Genomic DNA, 8,004 nt, shown 5'->3' on the forward strand with positions numbered 1-8,004 from the left:
CTTGAACTCAAGCCCTTTTTCCTTTTTCTTTTTTTGTTTATTCTGGTTTTAAATGACTTTTATAAAAATAACTATCTAATATATTTTTATTACTCTTCCACCATAATTCTTCTAAAAATGAGTAGTATTTAAGAAAGCCTTTTGAACAATTTTTGAGACAACCTTTCTTTTTTATAATAATTAAAAAGGATATTTGGAATAGTTTAGCTTCGGTTAAATTGATTTTAAAAATAATCCTTTCAATAAAACTAGAGATAAGTATTTTTCAAATAACAATATGGATTTATCAGAATTAAACAACATTTTTAAAGTGACTTTGTGATCTGTTTTTGAGTGAGCTACTTATTGCTTTTTATTTATTACGACGATAGAAACCACGTTTGACGAAGGATTTGGACATGAAGACCCCGGATACTTAGCTGATCAAGGCAAGCAGCCCTTTGACCATATTTGAGCATATGTTATATTGCATGCTAGTAAAGCAAATAATGCCGTTGCATATGATCATGAATATTCGGTAAATCATTGAAGTGATGTTACCGATGGATCCTCTGGAGAACTTGCATTTGAGCATGATCCTACCACCTATGAGGGTCACGCTAATATCATGTTGACAAGTAGAGCTAAGCATAATAGTAGCATGAGCACGACGATGGTAAATATCAAAGGTTTACGAAAACCCCATCGGGTGCAACTAATGCCCGAGGGTGATGATGAGTTAGGGGCCACTTTTGGTGAAGTGGTGCACTGGGTATTTTGGTGTGACTGGTTTTGGAAATGGGAATACATTTATGATGTGTCGACCATCCCAACTTTACATGTGCGACCACGTTACCCCGTTATGGGACGGGGCTTGTGGTTGATTACTCTGGTCGGTGCTAGCAAAGAGCCACATTACTAGTGGCGGGAGTGATATGTGGTCACTCTCATGATGGGAACGTGCCAGGTAGGGCGACTATGCCGTTTTTACGTGTTCCGGGCACACCGTTGGTCCCCGCATGGATGATACTGTCCAGAGTTGGTGCTCGTAAGACGTACTTCATGTGAGTTGGGTACCAATCAAGTGGACCTCTTTGTCTAGTATCGTCAGGGGAAAGGAATTGATCGGGTACTTACCTCGGGTATGTTATATACCACGAGTCGTGGATGACACGGAAGTTTCTCAGATCTCGTGGGTACAGCGTACAACCTCTGTAGTGTGTAAAACTATTCGAATAGTCGTGTCCACGGTCAAGGACAATTGGGGTGGTGCTGCTTAAACTACGTCCAGTCGTTTCCGCATAAACCAAGTGTGTGTGTGATTAATGGTGATACATGAGTAAGAGTTGATATGACCAAGTTTGGTGACTTGGCATATCGGGTGAACCCAGAGTGTTCAACCCTTGACAGATATATTGATATTTGTAACCTGTTCTTCTTAAAACCACCTAGCTTATGTTGCACATCCATGAACATGTTTATTTACAGTTAAGTTGCTATCCACCAAAACTACATTTTACTTGTTACTCTACTAAATGCATCATTCATATTATGGGATGTTTGCGAATACATTCAAAGTACTCATTGGCTTGCCACTAGTTATATTATTGACCAAACATGGAAGGACCGGAGTTTGGAGAAGAGTACGTCATTGGAGACGGCCCTGCGAACTAGGACGCTTCCGAGTCAGAATGCATGTTGGTGTAGGCTGATGGCATGGGCAACCGCTTAGCCCTAAGATTTCCGCTACTAGTTGTATTAGTGTGATTTGGACTTATAGGCTCTACCTTGTGAACTTGTCTTATTTGTCATGTGTTGTAATATTTCGGTACTTGGATGTAAGACTCTTAATATTCAGCATCTGTGTGTTCTGTGAGCATTGATCTCTGGGATCACTGAGCACGTTCAGTCGGCGATCTCAACTCGTAAGTCGGGGTCCCCACATGTTTCCAATTAGCACTATGTCATCCACATATAATACTAGAAATGCTATAGAGTTCCCACTCACTTTCTTGTAAATACAAGCTTCTCTGTAAACTTGTATAAACCCAAACTCTTTGATCACCTCATCAAAGTGAATATTCCAACTCGAAGATGCTTGCACGATTTCATAAATGGGTCGCTAGAGCTTGCACACTTTGTTCTTGATTTTTAGGATTGACAAAACCTTCCAGTTTCATCATATACATCTCTTCCTTAAGGAAACCAATAAGGAATGGCCTTACGACCAACACGTAATTCTTACATTACCATCGGCGTCTGTCTTTTTCTTAGAGATCCATTTGTTCTTAATGGCCTTACGACCATCACGTAATTCCTCCGAAGTCCACACTTTATTTTCATACATGGATCCGATCTCGGATTTCATGGCCTCTAGCCATTTGTAAGAATGCGGCCCACCATCCCTTCTTAATAGCTCGTAGGTTCACAGTTGTCTAACAACATGACCTCCAAGACACGGTTACCGCACAATTCAGAGTTAGTAGATGTCCATGTCAACGTACGAGGTTTGGTAGTGACTCGTTCTGAAGCTTCATGATGATCATCATTAGCTTCCTTTTCAGTTGGCGTAGGTGTCACAGAAACATATTTTTGTATCATGCTACTCTCTAATTGAAGTCATGGTTCATGAACATCATCAAGTTCTACCTTCCTCCCACTTAGTTCTTTCGAGATAAACTCCTTCTCTAGAAAGGATCCATTCTTGGCAACAAAGACATTCCCTTTAGATCTGAGATAGAAAGTGTACACAATAATTTCCTTAGGGTATCCTATGAAGACACACTTCTCTGCTTAGAGTTCGAACTTATCAAGCTCGAGCCTTTTCACGTAAGCATCACATCCCCATACTTTGAGAAATGACAACTTATGGTTCCTATTTAAAGTGAATGCAACAGTCTCTAATGCATAACCCCCAAAACGATAGTGGCAAATTGGTAAGAGACATCATTGATCGCACCATTTCCGATACAGTATGATTATGATGTTCGGACTCACCATTACACTGTGATGTTCCGGGTGGCATGAGTTGTGAAACGATTCCACATTGTCTCAAGTTTGTGCCAAACTCAGAACTCAGATATTCACAAGCACTATCAGATTGCAGACATTTATCTTCTTGTTACGAGGATTTGCAACTTCACTCCAAAATTGTTTGAACTTTTCAAAACTTTTAGCCTTGTGTTTCACTAATTAAATATACCCATATCTACTGAAGTCATTAGTGAAGTTAAGAAAATAATGATATCCACTACACGCCTCAACACTCACTCAACCAGACACATCAGTATGTACGATTTCCATCAAGTCACTTGCCCGCTCCATTGTGTAGAAAAATGGGGTTTTGGTCATCTTGCCCATGAGGCATGGTTCGCACGTAGTGATTCCAAAAGTCCATCAACATGGAGTTTCTTCATTCGCTTTACACAAATATGACCTAAGCTGCAGTGTCACAAGTAAGTGGTACTATCATCATTAACTTTCGATCTTTTGGCATCAATGTTATGAACATGTGTATCACTACAACAGAGATTCAACAAGAATAAACCATTCATATTGGGTGCATGACCGTAAAATATATTATTCATATAAATAGAACAACTATTATTATACGATTTGAATGAATAACCGTCTCACAATAAACAAGATCCAAATATAATGTTCATGCTCAACGCATGCACCAAATAACAATTATTTAGTTTAGAACTAATCTTGATGTTAATCAATGAGCGAGCGTGCCGTCGAGGATCACATCAACCTTGGAACCATTTCTGACGCGTATCGCCACCTCGTCCTTTGCCAACCTTTTTTATTCCATAGTTCCTATTTCGAGTTACATATATTACTCACCAAACCGATACCAAATACCCAGGCACTACTACGAGAGCTAGTAAGGTACACATCAATAACATTTATATAAAATAAACCTTTTTGATATTTCCATGCTTCTTATTAGCCACGTACTTGGGGTAGTTCCATTTCCATCCTTCGGTCCCCTTGCAGTAGAAGCACTCAGTCTCAGGCTTGGGTCCATCCTTAGGTTTGTTCACAGGAGTGGCAACTGGCTTGCCATTCTTCCAGAATATTACCTTCTTTCCCTTGCTTTTCTTGAAACTAGTGCTCTTTTTCACCATCAACACTTGATGCTCCTTTTTGATTTCTAATTCCATAGATTTAAGCATCACGAACAATTTAGGGATCGTCTTCTCCATCCCTTGCATGTTATAGTTCATCACAAAGCTCTTGTAGCTAGGTGGAAGTGAGTGGAGAACTATGTCAACCACTACCTCATCAGGAAGATTAACTCCCAGTCGGCTTAAGCGATTATAGTACCCAAACATTCTAAGTACATGTTAATTGATAGAGTTGTTCTGATTCATCTTGCAGCTGAATAACTTGTCGGAGGATTCACACCTCTCGACCTGGACATGTGCGTGGAAAACCAGTTTCAACTCTTGGAACATCTCATAATCTCCATGGTGATCACAACGTCTTTGGATCCCCCATTCTAAGCTATATAATATGTCATATTTAATTATAGAGTACTCACGATCCCATGTCTGCCACGCGTTCACAACACCCACATACGACCTTGGAGGGCGTGGTTGTAGGATCCAAAGTATGTCTAGAGGGGGGATGATTAGACTACTTGACCACTTTCCCCAATTTTAGTTGTGGTAAAGTTTTACCAATTGTAGCAAGTCAAGAACACCCTACAGATGCAAGTCTAAGAGTATAGCAGTGGAATGTAAAGACATGCACATGTAAGTAGAGGATAGGGATAGGAAGATCAAACACAAAGATGACATAGAGATTTCTGTCATGGTTCTGACAGGTGGTGTTATCGTACGTCCACGTTGATGGAGACTACAACCCAGGGAGGGTAACGGCTGCCAGAGTCCACTGAGGGCTCTACCCACGAAGGGTCCACGGAGAAGATACCTTGTTTATTCCACCATGGCTTATGTCCACGAAGGACTAGCGTTATTCGGGGTTGATCTTCACGAAGTAGGCGATCTCCTTGCTCTAACAAACTTCTTGGTTCAATTCCACATGAAGGCGAAGGCTCCCAAGCGACACCTAACCAATCTAGGACACACCACTCCCCAAAAGGTAATAGATGTGGTAGTATGATGAACTCCTTGCTCTTGTGCTTAAAAAGATAGTCTCCTCAACACCCAAACACTCTCTCATAGATTGGGCTTGGGTAGAAGAGATTGATTGGGAGGAAAGCAACTTGGGGAGTCTAGAAACCAAGATTCACATGGTAGGAATGGAATATCTTGATCTCCACACATGAGTAGGTGGCTCTCTCTCAGAAAAATGGATGGGGTAAGTGATGTTTCTTTAGTGCTTCGCCTTTGAATGAGAGGTAGGTGGAGGATATATATAGGAATCTCCAAAAATCCAACCATTATAACATTATTGCCCAACTTGGTGAAACCAAAGTAAAAACTCGGTTGCACGGACTAGTGCAAAATATGGCAACTTTTGCCGTTTCAGTGAGTCCGATATATAAACCTCGGTGGGACCAATTTTGGTTATCCTACGTTACCTATTTCGGTGTCATCGATTCCTAAAACTTAGAAATCCCAATTTTTAGAAATGGGACAATAGGAAGTTGGTCACTGATTTCGGTTTCACTCAAATGGAACTCGGTCTCACTAAGACCTTAGGTTTGGTATAGGATATGTCTAGGGTCAAACTCTGTAGGGCCCACTTGGAAATGTTGGTGCCACCAAATTTGGACTTTGGGGTTTGGACAGAATATTTGTGGGAGAATTTCATGAGTATTTTTGGTAGCTAATCTCCAAGCACTTTGAGAAATCATATCATCATAGACACATCACCCCCTTTTAATAGTATTGGCTTTCCTATGGACTCAAGTGTGATTTCTCACAAAATGTAAAATGTAGAGTGTTGAAACTTGCTGCCAATAGATGTTTCTAGCATCTAGGGGATCTCCTCACAATTCTTAGCTAATCCATTCATTTAAGTTTTCCTGAAATATACTTGGTAGAATCATTACTCCAATGAAGTATATGTTGTTATTAATTACCAATGCCACCTATGGAGAAGTTGTGATTTCAATCTCTCCCTTTTTGGTAATTCATGACAACATATAGATCAAAGCTTCGACATAAATTACAACCGATGAATACTGAAAGTGTGTTATAACGACTAGAGGGGGTGAATAGGCGATTTTTATGAATTCATCACACAGGAATTTCTCTTCGAGGAATTTGCTAAGTGACGAACTACTTGTAGCGAAATGATTACTCATGTGTAAGTGTCACATGGAAAAAGCATGGTCGTCATGATGAAATGAAACACAAATAGAGTGTGAGTAGCATGAACATGATAAGAAGGTGAAGAACAAGTTGAGTGAAGAGTTTGAGATGAGGAAATTGAGAAAGTCTTCAGTCAAAGTCTTCAAATAGTAACGATCAATTTCATTAACAAGTACATGAGGAAATAAAAGAGTTGAGGAAATAGAACCATGCACTCGATGAAGACAATGATTTGATGACCAAGTTCCAAATGTTGTGACAGTGGTACGTCTAGTTTGGAGTGGCTTGGTATTTAAACCAAAGGACAGAAAGTCCTTACCATATTCTCCTTGAGATAAGGTCACACAAACCTCGCCCAACACCTGTGTTATGTTTTTAAGGATGACTTCCAAACCCTCACAAACTCTGTCACTCGACAATCCATAGTTTACTATTATATGCTCTAGACCATGATGACTAACCATCTAGATGATACACATTCATCAAAGACAACAAGTGTCTGTTGCAGACAGGAACAATCCCTTAAGTGATGCTCGATCATGTTGGGTTTCGGTTTTTTGGTTTTGGGTTTATGGGTCTTCCTCGCTGATGATTTTCTCTCAAAGTCTTCAGAGGCTGGGTTGCTCTTAAATGACAAGTGTCTAGTTCTCTCTTGGAGCAGACAACCAACTAGTGGTTATGGGGGGCGGCTATTTATAGCGAGGGTGCAGCCCGACATGTTATGCCACACTTGCCCTCAATGATATGACTATTATGTGGATAAGGTTTTGGGGACAACTCGCGCTAAGCACATCAACGGTTGGAATTTTTGAAATATGAAAATCCTGAGATCTATCATGTTCCTCACTTGCAGGCAATTCGCACTAGCAAAATCTGAACTCCTCAGTCAGAGCAATTTCCTCAGAGAGCAGAAGATCTTCATCTCTGTCACTAAATAAATTGACTAAATTGTAAATGTTTTCCAAAGGATTCACTCGAACGATTGGGTATGTGTAGGTTTTGAAATGAGCATCACTTGGAAACTTTTCCTTAGTATTACCTCGACCCCCTTTAACAGTACGGTGTTCCTGCGACTTAAGAAAAGGAAAATGAACCAATAAAAATAGAAATCTTGATGTTCATTGTCCTCGTATCAGTATCTTTAGGGATAAACCAATTTCCTCACTTGCAAATCCTTCATGGAAATATCAAAGTCTTCAAATGAAGACATTCATTTTTAGGGTCAACTTTCTTCGGAAATATCAAACTCCTCAGTGACTTATAGAGCCTATGTACACTCACAAACACATCAGTTCCTTAACCTATAAGTCTTCAATGCAGCAAAAAAACTAAGAGGCATTGGATGCACTTACAATCTCCCCCTTTTTGGTGATTTATGGCAATTAGGTTAGGTTTTCAAAGGGGATAAATATATAGTGTAAGTACCGAGTTTGAGGAATTTGATTGCAAGATATAGAGAAATTCCCCCTGAAGATGTGCATATTTGAGTAATTTGCTTTGGGCTGCAAATGCACATAGTAGGATAATATATATCATGGAGATCTCCCCCTATATCTTGTAATCCATACACGCATTTAACATATATTATGACGAAACTCAAATGCATGATGGAAAATGGTGTTTGACGAAACTCAACATGCGTGCATTAATCAATATGAGTAATACGTATGCAGAAAAGAGTTCAAAAGCTTTAGAGCACCACCGGACTTAAGTTTACAACTCATACAATCAAACA

Source organism: Hordeum vulgare, chromosome 3H (assembly GCF_904849725.1).
Source record: "Hordeum vulgare subsp. vulgare chromosome 3H, MorexV3_pseudomolecules_assembly, whole genome shotgun sequence".
NCBI classification, from domain to species: domain Eukaryota; kingdom Viridiplantae; phylum Streptophyta; class Magnoliopsida; order Poales; family Poaceae; genus Hordeum; species Hordeum vulgare.